Genomic DNA, 13,834 nt, shown 5'->3' with positions numbered 1-13,834 from the left:
AGTCTCCATGGATCTGAATGGAGGAAGAATTGCCAGGATGATTTTCTTAATGTTTTTGGATATCTGGAAGTATTGGGCTGTTGGTAAGTGTCATCAGATAGGGAAATGGGTTCTAATTCCATTGAGGAAGACTTGCATACCAGAAGTCAGAGCCAAAGAAGACCCAGGAAGTCTCACTCCCAGCTTGCTGCCTGCCCTGAGGCTTTCCTGGGAAAGGGACTATAGAGGGCGGGCACCCTGTGAGGGTGGTCAATCCCCAAACTCAAAGCTCTTGACATTTCTGTAGCATCCACAGACTTCTGAACTTTTTTATTCCTGAAAAACTAATGCTTCAATAACTTGAGTTTTTTTTTTATTCTAAGAAATTCAGATATTCATACCAACACAATTTCAGACTGACATTTCAACTTAGAATGTTGGATAAACGTAGAATTTATCATTAATTAAAGAAGAAAAAGCAAACACACACACATACACACACAAAATGTGTGCCAATTTGGGAGATATTTACCACATATGACAGATTTGGGTTTTTTTCATCATTTTATCTAGAGTTCTTGCAAGTCCTAAAGAAAAATAAAAACATCTCAAGAACAAAACAGGCAAAGGTTATGCACAAGCAATTCACACATGGAGAGATACAAATGACTAGTATGTAAATAAGCACCCTGTGCTAGCTGATCCACTCAGTAGTCTGTGCCCCCCAAATCTGCTGTATGTAAGAGCCTTGAGATAGTGATGCTGTAGAGAATCAAGGGATGGGATTTGAGTTTATTACAGGGTATACATGGAAACAGGACAAAACCTGATTGGAAAGAAGAAAGTGGCTTTGGGAACATTGCAAAAGCAGTGAAATGGAGTGAAAAGTGAAGGCAAATCAATAATGCGTTTACATATTTATACATGAAATCCTGGACTTCCTATAATCATACAAGTTAGATTACATGGACTAAATGGTCAAATATTAGAAGAGTGTGAAGAGACCTAAGGACATGGTTAAGGCAGATTGGTAATTTGCATATACATAGAAAAAGCTTCAGGGATAATAAATGTCCAAGTATTAATAGTGTCTGTCTGAGAATAGAAGAATTATTTCAGAATTTCAGTTTACCTTTTTAAATTTTTTTCTTCTCCTTTGGATATATTTTTCAATAAATAGGTATTGTTTTTCATTTAGATACAATTTGACTTAAAATAAAGGATAAAAAAGAAAATTTGTCAATTTAAAATTTAGTAGAGCCTGCTGGCCTCTGTACTCTTCACACACATGCTTATATAAGAGACATCACCATCCACTGATCCTAAACTAACTCATGACTGTGCCCCTAGACCTTGTTGTTTCTTTTGCATAGCCTGTCTTGGTAAATGTCACCTCATTCCAGCATCTCAGAAAAGTTGACCTTTTCTTCCACTTTTTACTCTCCCCATCTGATGAGAAAACTTGCACTGTGAATTCTTTTTCCTCAATGCCTTCTGTAATACTTTAATACATTCTGTGTCCTTATTGTTAATAAATCCTCACCATTCTTCCTCAATTCCTTCAGTTATATTTTCTCCCAACCTATCTGCCATTCTACAAGAATCATTTTCTTTTTTTGAAATGCAAATCTGACCATGCCTTTCAACTTCTTAAAACCCTTCAGAGTCACAAGAACTAAAATCAGAATATTACAGTGATACATGCATACCAATGTTTATTGCAGCACAATCCACAATAGTCAAATTACGAAACCAGCCTAGGTATCTCTCAATAGATGAATGGATAACAGAACTGTGGTATATATTCATAATAGAGTTTTACTCACCCCTAAAGAAGAATGAAATTATGTAATTCCTGGTAAATGGATGGAACTGGATAACCTCATGCTAACTGAAATAAGCCAGACTCAGAAAGCTAAAGGTTGAGTGTATTTTCTCATATACAAAAACTAGAGAGGAATAAAAAATCTTAAAAGTGGGGGAGGAAAATCATGAAAATGGAGAGCAGAACAGTGGAGTAGAGGAAGGGAATTGAGCGGGGAGAGAAAAGATGGGAAAGAAAGAGGAACTGCAGAATAAATTTGATCAAATTATGCTATGTGTGTGTATGAATAAGTGCAATCACAGGGAACTTCACTCTTGTGCATAACTATAATTAAATTATAAATAAATAGAAAAATTAAAATAATTTATTATTTTAATCAATTAAAAATAAATAGAAGATTATAGGTATGGCATCAGGTGGAGGGAAGAAGGGAGACAAGGAGTAGTACTGAGGATTAAAAGGGAGCAAAGGATGTTATATATGTTCATGAATATATCAAAATGCATCCTACAATTATGTAAAACTATAATGTACTAATAAAAATATTGAAAGCTCTTCAGAGAAGTTTCTAGGCTGCAATCCAAACTCTTTACAGTAGCTCCCATGAGTCCCACTGCATCTCTTCCTGTGACATAACCACTTCCCATCTTGGTCTCTGCACCAGGGATTGTGGAATGACTTGCAGGTGCCAAAGCACCTGAAAGATCCCCATGTCTTGACCCCAACCTCCTTCATCCCCTAGTACTCTTGACTCTATCTTTTGAAATCCACCAAGTTGAGGCAGGCACCTTTCCTCTGTCATTCTTTATTTGGACAAAAGGATGTTTTAATAATTATGGCTGGTCTCTAGGAGTCAGGGGCTTGGAATTACCACTTTGTACCTTTTAGGCCCTGACTTAGGGCTTGCCACGTGGTGGGCTTTCAATGAAGGGCTGTGGAGTGAAAGGCTCTGGTATACCTTTGGTTCAGGAATGTGGGTTCTGAGAGGTCAGGAGCTTCCTGGTGCTTGTGCATGTGTAAATTGTGAATCTATGAGGACCTGTAAGTAGTATTTTTGAAGTGATTATTAGATGTCCAGCTTGAAAGAATATTACCAGCATGATGATAGCTATGGGACGAGAGAAGAGCACGTCTATTGGACATTGTGGGTGGCCAGGAAGAAGTTAGAGAAAAGACTTTGAGGAGGTTGCTAGGCCACAGCTGCATTGTTTGGCATCTGGAACTGGTTGGGATGCGAAGATGAACTTTTTATCTGAGAATCATCCCATATTTCCTGGAATTTACATATATATATATATATATATATATATATATATATATATATATATATATTTTTTTTTTTTTTTTAATATGGGAAAGTTCCTGCGATGGAGGAAATGGCTAAATTTGATTCAGAGATTTCCTGTCATGTTCACTGTCAAAGACAGGTGACAACACCCCATTACTCCAGCTGAGCACAGAGGGTCAGAATGCTGACTATACTGGAGCCCTCTCCTTCCAAGGTGCTCCTTCAGTGGGGGAATTTGGCTTACTAACCATGAGCAACCACGATCTCTATTTATTATACCTGTGGAGCACACTCCACATAGATGAGACATCACCATCCACTGATCCTAAATGACATGGTTGGGTAATGGCACCAGTGAAAGCAGATGTGCAGTCATTTCATTGGTACATCATAGCTTTTGTCCCACAGCAAGGCAGAGTTTACACCTGAGCGGCCACACATGGCAAGTATTTCTCCACTGAGATCAATGACAATGTCATCCTGTAGCAGGGAGCTGAGAGTCTCTGTGACATCCTGGAAGAGGGGCAGTAGGAAAGGAGCTATTCAACTTCTTGGACTTCCTTAATGTGATCTTCTGCCAAATAAGGCAACTTCTTAACGGTGCTCCCTAACCTCCTACCTGGGGAGATCTTTAAAATCGGAGAATTGGAAGGGCGTAAGGGCTTAATTTTGTAGATGACCAAGTGGAGACGCTGGTCATATCATCAAAGAGAATTTTCTGAAGGGCACAGCTAAATGCACTGATGACTCCCGCTGCCTCCACATGGAGTCTCCCTTTTTTCCCCACAGTGGCCTCAACTCCGCAGGCTGCAGGAGCTGCCCTGCTAACATTTCCCATCCACCACTCTAGCTTTAACTTGCAGTATTTCCAAGATGAGGTACACTCCATTTTGCTTCTAGCCTTTGGCTCACACCTCCTTGAAAATTTTCTTCCTTATTTGGAGATGAATCTCCCAGTTCTTATCTCCTCTCCTGTCTTCCCATGCTCCTGTCTCACACTGCCCCTCTCCATCATGGACTCCACTGTCTGTATTTATTCTTGACCTGGAACCTCCTCTCAGTTGCCTGTTGAGTCCGATTCATCTCTACCACTTCACAACACAGCTTCCAGGTCCCAAAGGGTCACTCATCAGTGACCTTTTGTGAAAGGATGAAGGGGAAGATGGACAGTTCAATAAGCAAGTGGGTGTGTGAGTGCTTAAGCCAGTGGATGAGTGGGTGGTAAAGGTGAGGGTGAGTAGCCACATACACAGGTGTGAATCAGTGAGGAGCAGAGGATGAATGAGTTAGTAGGTTAGCAGTGAGAGTGTGAGTGGTGGGTAAATGCATAGGTGGTGATGGAGTGGTGAGTGCGGGGGGATCAATAGATGGGTGTGGAATGGAGCACATGGGTAAATGAATGGCTGGATGGAAGGGTCAGGTGTGGTGAGTGAGGAGTTAATGGAATGAAGTAGATAACAGCAGGACAAGTTCAAGGCTGTGTGAAACCAAGCAGAAGACTCCTCACTGCCAGGTGTTCTTTCTAGTACCCTGGTATCTCAACCCTCTCTCTGAGTCCTTGATCCTATCATCTCCCACCCTCATTTTTCTTTTGCTCAAGGACATGCCACAGGGTCATCTAGTAGCATAAGTTAAAACATGCAAACTCAAAACAAAAGAGGTTTCCTTCAGCCCTCCCAAAGGCTGGCGTGCAGGATGGAGTTCATGTTGGAGACTTTATCACATCCCGTAGACATGGAGGGTGGCCTGGGGGCTATGTGGTGGACTTCTCCTCTATGTCTGTGTCACCATCCCATAAAAAGGGGATCTACAGATAGAAGGGGGCCATGCATGTATGAAGCCCCCGTGATAGAATGGTGCACATCAGTCTCCTGAGATGGGCGGGGGGGAGGGAAACATCATCAATGCATCTGTGCATCCTCAGGTCCCAGTTTGGAACTGGAGAGTCGGGGCTCAGAGAATGAAATGAGAGATCGAAGCAAGGAAGCTTCTAGACCTGAAAGTAACGGACTCTCATCATTTCAGGTTCTCACCCACATGCTGAAGAACCTGCAGGGACCTGCACTGGATTACCTGTGGTTTTGGAAACTAAATGATAACTGGGAACGTAGAGACAGTGAAAAGAATTCTAACAAGCTGGGTGGTGTTTGAAATCTCAGCACATAATAAGACTGACTTCACAAGCAGCAACGGTGGGTGAGAATGGCGATTTTCCCCAAAGGTGGAAACTTACAAAAAAAAAAAAACACACATTTGGAAAGTTAATGAGGGAGGAAGAGGCAAAAAGAAACACGATTTATTTTAAAAGGCATATGGAGGGAAGAATCCTCAACAGGCTCCAGCAGCATTAGTGATCCTGATTGCTTGATATTGGTGTGTCAAGGACAGATCACTGAATGCCTATGCTTGTCCTACTTCAGGAAATCATTTTTTTTTATGAGCAGTTAGGAATTTCACTGCTTTTATGAACTGCTTGAAATGTTATTTACTTGATTGAATGACACTTCTGACCATTAACACTGTGGAATAGCAGCCCAGTTCATTAACAGGGAAATCTGGTAACAATGCCCCGACCAGCCTTAGGGGGGCCACATCGGCCCACTGAGCTCCCAGTGATGAATGTCCTTGAAGGAGCAGCGCTGGAGCATTGTTTAAAGGGGACACACAGCTTCGCTCCTGGGGCTTCTCATTATCTGTCTTCTCGGTGAGAGAGGATGTGACTTCCTTTCAGACTTCATATTTGACTGCGGGGCTGAAAGAGGAAGGGCCCCTCGTTTCCTGAATTTCTGATCATGCACCAGTTGTTCAGGTAAATCATCCTTCCTAACCTTGTTGTAAGAGGATGGAGGCTCGTGTTTCTAGTCCACATTAATAACGGAACAGACTAATACTGGGAACAAACATTTGCTCACAGCTCCTTCCTTGCCAGTGGCAGAGGGAGGCTGGGCTCTGGCCGCTGTGGCCTCCAGGCCCATCAGCTGCCACGCTTGTCATCAGCTATGCTTTTAGGAGTCTTCTGAAGCATCAAAATGAGGAATGAGGGGATCTAAGAGGAGGGAGGCATGTGTTCTGTTTCCACAGTGTGGTTGAGTCTCTGTCCTTCCCCTGAGGCTTCTGTTCCCAGCCGAGTCAGCCCAGGGATCTGAGAGCATGTTTTAGATCACATATCAAACGACCAAACTCCACAATTCCTTGCAAGTAAACTTCCCTCTGGGGCAGAGCCGGACCACGGCTGTCTGCATGAGCTGTGCCTCTCCCCTGATGAACAGCCTTTGCTATAGTCACCTCTAGAAATTTTTTTTCCCTTTTACAGGAAACACACACAGTGTAATAACCATCTGGCCCCTTTATTTCTCAGTGGAGCTGCGTGTGTTCAGCGCTGACCTCTCTGGCCTTGCATTTGGCTGGAAGCAATCCTCTTATTAAATCAGAAACCAAAGAGGACCCCTGCCCCTTACCCCTGACCCCAAGACAAGCCTGAGGCTGGCCTCATCCTGACTTCAACAGACGGTCTGGCATTTAAATGCCAACATCTCTCCAAAGAGCCGTGATGCAGGCGGTAGGCTGCGAACAACATTTTATATTTCATTTCTCATTTGTAAGAAGAAAGGAAAAAGGAAAAATGTCACGGGAAATTTACTTGATAGCCATGGCAGCTAGCAGATTGGAAAGAGGGGCAGCTGCCCAGGGAACTTAGTAGTCACTGGAAATGTGGGGATCCCCTCCCAAGAGACCCCAATAACCTCCAGGGGCTGTCTGAAATCTCACCATCACTGTGACTGGCCTCTGTGGAATATCTACCATGTGCCAAGGACTGTGCTTTACCATTGCATGACCTGGGTCAACCCCTCACCCTTATTCTGAGAAGCAGGAAGTGTATCAAACCTGAGAAAGACAGGCTTGGCAAGGTGGGGAGAAGATCTTCTATCCCCCAGCCCTGGGTCTTTGGCTTTGTGAATTCTTTATTGTCCGAAGTCTAGTGATTAGTCTGCAGCTTCAAAATCTGAATTTACTTTAGGAACCAAGTACAAATGGGCACTGTGGCCAGTGCTTTATCTTCTATTAACTCTAGAATACAGAAAAATGATGAGAAACTGCATGACCAACTTGGGGCTTAGAAGGGCAAGTCTAGCACAAGAACTATATACCTATAGTATCCTCCAGGTGAGGCACCCTGGAGTTTCCTACCATTTGTGGAATATTTGGATTTTCCCTGGACCACCTTGGCATGTGGATTCTGCATCTTTTTCTCCCCCAGGTCTGCTTTTGTGGTTCATTAACATTGACAACCCTCTGCTGACTGATCCAGTCTTTCTATAGATGATTTATCTTTATCTATTCTCTCTGTAGCCTGGATTCCCATGAAGGTTAGAACCTCAGATGAAAATCTTCATGTAGCTGCATTTTTTTGGGACACAATCCTTGAGATTAAGAATGGAGTGCAAGGGGGTAGGAGCATGACACAGAGAGTTGGAGAAAAGCAAGACAATGATAGGTAGAAGGTTGGCTATCCTTAGGGAATAAAATTACCAAGAAACATTGGGAACTTTCTCAGCTCCTGACCCTTCTTGGTGAAGGTCAGCCTGAGATGGCAAACTCTCTGACATCTCCAGATTGTACAAGAATTGAGGGTCAGGTGCCAGATGACCCAAACCGTGCCATCAGAAAATCCCACAGTAAGAAGCAAGAAGTCAGAGGCAAGGCACTATCATTTGGCAACTCTGAAGCAACCCCAAGAACACTCAGGTCTGGTCACTACAGAAGTGCCTGGCATGAGACAGACTAAGAGTGTTTGGGTGGTGTCCTTCACATTTGCAATTATATTCTTCATTTTTAAGTCCAGGTGTCAACTCAAGATTTTACCAATATTCTTCATTAAAGAATTACTCTTTGGGTTTTGCTTGCCTGGAAATTGTTTCATTTCTTGAAGCCAACTGATATCGTATTTTATTCCTTTGGAGGTAATCAGAGTTCTCAAGTCCAAGATGTCCCATTACAAACAGATAAATACAATGAGTCTCAGAAACATTAAGGAGGTTGCTACAGGGCATGGAACTCACAGATGCTGAGCTAGGTCCCAAACTCAGAGTGTGTGTTCTCTTTCTGCTACGTCAATCTTCCTCTTGGCCTCTTGACATTAGGAATTTCAAATGCTTTTTATTTGGATTGACTCAAACTAAAACAAACAAACAAAAAAACCCCACTCCCTTTTGTTTTGATCTACTCAAAATTGCTTTCTTATTTATCTCGATAAGACTTTGGATGCTTCTGCATCACTAAGAGATTACAGTGAGTTAACTTGGCTTTTGAAGCGCCCCCTAGATTTTGCCTAACCCACTTTCCTTCCTAATAAACACCTTATTGACAGAAGATAATTGGCTACTTTATAATTTTTCAAATCCTCCTCCGCTTGCTGCTTCTGTTATTTCTGATGCTTTGTATTCACTTTACTTCTATATGCCCCCAAACGATGGAAGTAGCTTTGGAATCAAGCAATTGGTGAATGTTGGAAGAATTCTGAAAAAGCATTATAGAAAAATTGTAGATGACTTTGAAAAGACTCCCAAATATGGACAATGTTGAAGTAAAAGAGAATTTTTAAAAAATCATAAATCACCTTTTTTTTAAAAAAAGAAAAAAAACCACCTAAATGTTAGAGAACAGAATGTTAATAGAAATATATACACATAGGGAATTACTGGTAAGAGCTCAGATGAAAGTAAAGGAGTAGTTGTTATAAGCTGGAAAAAACGAAATCTTTGTAATGGAGTGTCAGCACAGCAAAATTGTGTCCTGTGTAATTACAGAGAGATTTGAAGAGTGAGGAAGAGTAGGTGGGCTACTGCTAGAAGAGGCAATTTGAAGATGAAGGGGTCAATTTGAATATGAAGGATGCAATTTGATGGGGGAACATAGGTGGTCTTAAAGAGTTGAAAATGATCCAAGCTGACAGCCACAGGAAATGTGGACCTGAGCTCTCTAAGTGCATGGGGCAGAGTTCTTTCAACAACTAGAGCCTTTTGATGAGAGCCTCACTAGCTGACCACCTTGATGTTAGCCTTGTAATATTCTAAGCAGTAAAACTAGGTCAGCCTAGCTGGACTTTTGACCTATAGATGCTAAGAGATAACAAATAGGTGTTCTCTTTTCACATTTTTGTATTGGTTCATTGTAGTTGTACATAATGGGGGAATTTGTTGTTACACATCTTTGCCTGCACACACTGTAATTTCACCATTTTTTCTGACTCATGATTTCTGACTTCCCCTCCTGGACCTCTAATTACATGCATGTTAGATAATTTCATCATTGCCCTTAGATTTCTCATGTTTTTTTTTAAAATATTTTTATTTGTAATAAATCTTTATTTCTTACAAATATTTGAAGAGATAGGTAAGTAGAGTTTATTCTACCTGATATCCCTTAAATTCTCTAATCCTCTCTTCAGTTTGCTGTTCAGACCACCTACTAATTTCTAATTTCATTTTTGCACCCTTCAGTTTGAGAAATTTCATTTGGTTCTTCTTCATGCATTCCAGTTCTCTGGTGAATTTCTTCATCTTGTCATCTATTTTCTTAACCATAGAATAACACGTGTCTCTTGATTTCTTTTCTTTTTTTTTCTACATATTGTTCTTTTAAGCTTAAGCTAATTCTTCTAGAATTTGACAGAAGCAACTAATACGGAGTATTGGTTTTTAAGCAAATTTTAATCATTATAGATCTTTGCAAATCATTATAGATCTTTACAAACTGATTTGATTAAATATTTTTATTTTATTATTATTATTATTATTTTATTAATTGCTCAAGACAATACAATGATCTTGACATATCATACATTTGATTCAAATAGGGTATGAATTCTCATTTTTCCACGTGTACAGATTGCAGGATCACATTGGTTTACATCCATGTGTATACATACAGCAATCCTAGTGTCAGTTGTATTCTACTGCCCTCCCTATCCCCCCTTCCCCTCTTCTCCCCTCCCATCACTATTCTCTACCCATTCTACTGTGACACTTATCTCTCTTCTTTTTTTTTCTTCCCTTCCACCTCACACCATCGTATATGTATTTTATGAACCCATGAGGGTCTCCTTCCGTCTTTCGTGCAATTCCCCTTCTCCCTCCCTTTCCCTCCCTCTTCTTTTCCTTGTTTGGTGGTATTGTAGGCTTTTTCTCTTAGTCTTAAACACTGGAGAGACCCAGATGCATGTCATCTTTCCTCAGTTGTGGTTCAATCCATCCTCTGGCTACGGGGTTAGGCAGGTCAACTCAACCTGGTATCTGTCGGAGCACCCCAGGGGCTGGTTTTCAGTCTTTGTAAAGTCTGGCCTATTTTAGGTTCAACACACCATGAAAGTAAAGGCCACTAAGGGTCCAAACTGAAGCCTTCTGTTGTCTTACTCTCCTGTTTTCACCACTTTCTTCACACCTTCCCAGGCTCTTGTATTTCAAAGCTTGAGAATCAATAAATGGCTGCAGGGTGGGCTCACTTCCCCTCTCTGGGACCTTGTTTCTTTGTAAAATGATGATTCTAATCACATTCGACTAATCTCAGAAGGCTCCAAGGTATCTGCTGAGTTTCTTCTTCCTGCTTGACTTTCTCCTGGGTTTTCTCATCCAAAACCAGCATAAGCTCCAGAATGAAAGATGCATCTCCAAGAGCCTCTTTTCCCTGTAGGATTCCAGCCTCTATAGCTCAGGGTCCCTTTCCAGGCTGTGGCTATACAGGTCCTGCAAAATATGTTTTTATTTTTTCCTCCATCATTTCAGATAAGAGAATAAAACTTCATCAGCCATATGAGCTTCGGATTGGGCCAAGCCTGGGAGTAACACATATGGCTTCTTCTGCTCATGATCCACAGGCTATACTTCAGTCACGTGATCACACCAATCACCAGGAAGGCTGGCAAGTATGGTCTGTGTCTGTGCCCAGAAGGGAGAAGGCCAAGTTTTATGAGCACATGGAAAACTGTGCATTGGCAAGATCTAGATTTAATAAGGCGAGAGATTTAATTTGGGGAGTTTAATAACATTGGAAATGTGGAAGATGAACCAAATGACCTCTGAAGACACCTTTAGGCCTCATGATCCCATTCAACTCCAAATGTGGTTTTATTAAAGAATTGTCTACAGCAAGCTGAAACACAAAAACATAACACAGAGACATTCTGCTCTTTTAGGAATCAAATGCTGCTTTCACGATACCATTGCATTTTCATATCTGAAGTGCCAAGATAGCTCTCATGATTAAGAATTTACAATAGACTCTCTTAAAAATAACATTCCTGCACAAATTAATTCAGTGAGTCCTATGAATATTTAGCTTCAATGAGCTGGAATAAATGCTCACTATATATTGGATAACTCAAAATTTTCATCTAGCATAAAGCTAAGATGGCTTCAGAAGAATATAAGCTAATTTCAAATTTTTACTGTCAAATTACGGTTTAAGCCCTAACTCCATGCATTTCACCACCTCACGACTTTTAATAGGTATTTGGGGGATTGCAAGCAAAGAAAAAAAAAGGTATCTTTTCCTAAAAATATTGTACTCTCACCAGTGAAATTTAGGCAAACAAAATAAGGTAAAACATCTGGAAAAATATCAACATTTGATTCTGAAATTGAGAATCATACCATGATGGCTATTATTTGTAATTTTAAAAAATTAGATTTTTTTTAAAGATCAGCTTTAGATTTACAGAAAAACTGAGCAGATAGTACAGAGAACTCTCATAGACCCGTCTTTTACGCTCACTTCCATTATTATCATATCTTGCATAAGTGGGCACATTTGTTATATAAGAAGAACAGATACTAATGTTGTTAACTAAAACCTATAGCTTGCATCAGGAGTTACTCTTTGTATTGTGCATTTATAGTATGTAAAGTACATAATTTTATGTGTCTACCGTTATAATAATTGAAAGAGTAGTTTTATTGCAGTCATTGTAATTTGCAATTTCTGGGTGAGATGATGTGGACCATCTTTTCATGTGCCTAATTGTCATTGGCAATCTTTCATTTTTAATTTTCTCTTCAAATATTTTGCCCATGTTTAACTGAATGATCTGTTTTCTTATTGCTGACTTTCAAGGATGTGTTTTATGTTTTGGATACCAGTGCTTTATTAGATATGTATTTTACAAATCTTTTCTCCAAGTCTGTAGTTTGTCTTTTCTTTCTTTTTTTTTAATATTTTTTTTTAGTAGTAGATGGACACAATGCTTTATTTTGTTTATTTATTTTATGTGGTGCTGGGGATAGAACCTAAGGCCTCACATATACTAGGCAAGTGCTCTACCACTGAGCTACAATCCTGGCCCCTGTGGTTTGTCTTTTCATTCTCTTATATGAGTATTTCATAGGTCAAGCGTTTTCTTACATTATTGAAGCCTAGCTGATCCATCATTTATTTTCTTCCATGGATTGTGCTTCTGTTGTGTCAAAAAGTAAAACTTGAGGTTACTAAGATTTTATCCTGCTCTCCTCTAGTGGTTTTTCAGTTGTGATTTTTATACTTAGGTCTGTGATTCATCTTGAATTAATTTTTGTGGACAGAGAGAAGTCTAGTTTTATGTTTTTGCACGTGGGCATCACTTTATTTCAGCACCATTTTCTGAAAAGCCTTTTATTTTTCCATTAGATTGTCTTTGTTCCTTTGTCAAAGATGTGTTGAGTATATTTACATGGATCTACTGATGAGCTCTCTATTTTGTCCTATTGATATATTTGTCTATTCTTTCATCAAAACAATACTTTCCTAATTACTGTTGTTTTAAAGTAAATGTTGAGAACAGTCCTCCAACTCTGCTCTTTAATGCTGTGTTTTTCTTTCTTTCTTTTGATGGTGGGTTGGGTATTTAGAGATTAATTTTGTCTTTAGTTTTCAGAGCACATGTAAAATTCTTCAGATGTGTTTCATATCTGTGAATGAAGTGCAGATGCCTAACTGGGCTTTCAAACTCTATCCCTTTCTCACTATTTTCCAAAACATCCGTCACTCCACCAGTACCTGGGCACTCCCTGCCCCTCTAACCCCACCCAGAGTCTCATGCTTCTTCCTTGGGCAGGATGTTCTGTAGGATTGGATGCCTCTTGGCCACATTCCCACCTGGATACATTGTTGAGAGGCTCTGAGGACATACAAGTAGATGTCTATTGAATTTATCACTTTGGGTGATCTTGAAAATGACAACTTTTAAAGGGGAGCCAGAAGAAACCTGGTGAAAATTATGAAAAGAGAAAATTGTAGATTTGGAGATTAAGATATGAGCTATGAAGAGATAAGAAGGAATGGGGTGTCATTGCCAGAAAGGAATGTGGGGCTCAGGTGAACAACTTTTTTTTTTTAAGGTGGAAGTTACTAGAATAGTTTGTTTTATGGTGGACATTCTCCTTTTAAGTGCTCATAGCACTTGGTTGAATTCCCTACTTTTAAGAAGGTGATGTATCCCAGGGCCTCAAGGGTCCGCCCAGGGAGCCTTGTGCAAACCACCCTCTTTAAATGCTGTTGAATGAATTAGTGCCCTCTGAGAGGCAGGCACAAGTGCCCAAGGTTAGGAGACTATAGAGTGCACTGAGGGATGTGTGGGGGAAGGATTGCAGGGGATCCAGATGGTGCAGGGAAGATGGGATCCTCAGGCAGCATCGGTAAGCTCAACTCATGCTCAAGATGTGGCTCTGAGAGATAATTCAAAAGTGTTCAGGTTTTAGAGGAAACTATCTGGT

The sequence above is a fragment of the Urocitellus parryii genome, chromosome 1 (assembly GCF_045843805.1).
Source record: "Urocitellus parryii isolate mUroPar1 chromosome 1, mUroPar1.hap1, whole genome shotgun sequence".
NCBI lineage: Eukaryota > Metazoa > Chordata > Mammalia > Rodentia > Sciuridae > Urocitellus > Urocitellus parryii.
This window is presented reverse-complemented; position numbering follows the sequence as displayed.